The sequence below is a fragment of the Arachis stenosperma genome, chromosome 10 (genome assembly GCF_014773155.1).
Source record: "Arachis stenosperma cultivar V10309 chromosome 10, arast.V10309.gnm1.PFL2, whole genome shotgun sequence".
NCBI lineage: Eukaryota > Viridiplantae > Streptophyta > Magnoliopsida > Fabales > Fabaceae > Arachis > Arachis stenosperma.
The window spans coordinates 15,428,036-15,429,901 of NC_080386.1; the positions used below are offsets into that span (position 1 = coordinate 15,428,036).

The 1,866-nt window shown below is 38.3% G+C and overlaps 1 non-coding gene across 1 annotated transcript; it reads left to right on the top strand.

The window, feature by feature from the left end:
- Nucleotides 1-785: 785 nt before the first annotated feature.
- Nucleotides 786-889, top strand: LOC130959221 (small nucleolar RNA R71). The gene has a single exon (XR_009078315.1). It is a non-coding gene; the product is annotated as a small nucleolar RNA R71 (small nucleolar RNA).
- Nucleotides 890-1,866: the final 977 nt, after the last annotated feature.

Below are 1,866 nucleotides of genomic sequence, written 5' to 3' on the forward strand. Positions count from 1 at the left end.
CGTTCACTTCCTCTCCTTCCTCTCCAAATTCGGCCATGTTGATGGCCTTGCACTCTCCTTTTGGATTTTCTTCTGTATTGCTTGGGAGAGTACTTGGAGGGAGTTCAGTGACTTTCTTGCTCAGCTGTCCCACTTGTGCCTCCAAATTCCTAATGGAGGATCTTGTTTCAGTCATGAAACTTTGAGTGGTTTTGATTAGATCAGAGACCATGGTTGCTAAGTCAGAGGGGTTCTGCTTAGAATTCTCTGTCTGTTGCTGAGAAGATGATGAAAAAGGCTTGCCATTGCTAAACTTGTTTCTTCCACCATTATTGTTGTTGAAACCTTGTTGAGGTCTCTCTTGATTCTTCTATGAGAAATTTGGGTGATTTCTCCATGAAGAATTATAGGTGTTTCCATAGGGTTCTCCTAGGTAATTCACCTCTTCCATTGAAGGGTTCTCAGGATCAGATGAAGCATCCTTAGTACTGTTTGGTGCATTTTGCATTCCAGACAGACTTTGAGAAATCAAATTGACTTGCTGAGTCAATATTTTGTTCTGAGCCAATATGGCATTTAGAGTATCAATCTCAAGAACTCCTTTCTTCTGATTAGTCCCATTGTTCACAGGATTCCTTTCAGAAGTGTACATGAATTGGTTATTTGCAACCATTTCAATTAGCTCTTGAGCTTCTGTAGGCGTCTTCTTCAGATGAAGAGATCCCCCAGCAGAGCTATCCAAAGACATCTTGGATAGTTCGGAGAGACCATCATAGAAAATACCTATGATGCTCCATTCAGAAAGCATGTCAGATGGACATTTTCTGATTAATTGTTTGTATCTTTCCCAAGCTTCATAGAGGGATTCTCCTTCCTTCTGTCTGAAGGTTTGGACTTCCACTCTAAGCTTACTCAATTTTTGAGGTGGAAAGAACTTTGCCAAGAAGGCATTGACTAGCTTTTCCCATGAGTCCAGGCTTTCTTTAGGTTGTGAGTCCAACCATGTCCTAGCTCTGTCTCTTACAGCAAAAGGGAATAGCATTAGTCTGTAGACCTCAGGGTCAACCCCATTAGTCTTGACAGTGTCACAGATTTTCAAGAATTCAGCTAAGAACTGATGAGGATCTTCCAATGGAAGTCCATGGAACTTGCAATTCTGTTGCATTAGAGAAACTAATTGAGGCTTAAGCTCAAAGTTGTTTGCTCAAATGGCAGGGATAGATATGCTTCTCCCATAGAAGTCGGGAGTAGGTGCAGTAAAGTCACCCAGCACCTTCCTTGCATTGTTTGCATTGTTGTTATTTTCGGCTGCCATGTCTTCTTCTTCTTTGAAGATTTCTGTTAGGTCCTCTACAGAGAGTTGTGCCTTAGCTTCTCTCAGTTTCCGCTTTAAGGTCCTTTCAGGTTCAGGGTCAGCTTCAACAAGAATGCCTTTGTCTTTTGTTCCTGCTCATATGAAAGAGAAGAGAACAAGAGAAGATGGAATCCTCTATGTCACAGTATAGAGATTCCTTGAGGTGTCAGAGGAACAGAAAAATAGAAAGAAGAGGTAGAAGAATTCGAACTTAATTAGATAGAGTTCAAATTGTGCATTGAGAAGGAGTGGTACTCCATAAATAGAAGGATGTGAGAAGAGAGGAAGAGTTTTTCGAAAATTAAAAAGATTTTAAAAACATTTTGAAAAACTTTAATTTGATTTTCGAAAAAAAAACAAGAGTGAGAAAGAGATCAAGTAATTTTTTTGAAAAAGATTTGAAATTAGAAATCAAAAAGATATGATAAAAAAAAACTGTTTTGAAAAAGATGTGATTAAAAAGATTTGATTGAAAAGTCATGCTTTTAAAAAGATATGATTGAAAAGATATGATTTTGAAAACAATTTTAAAA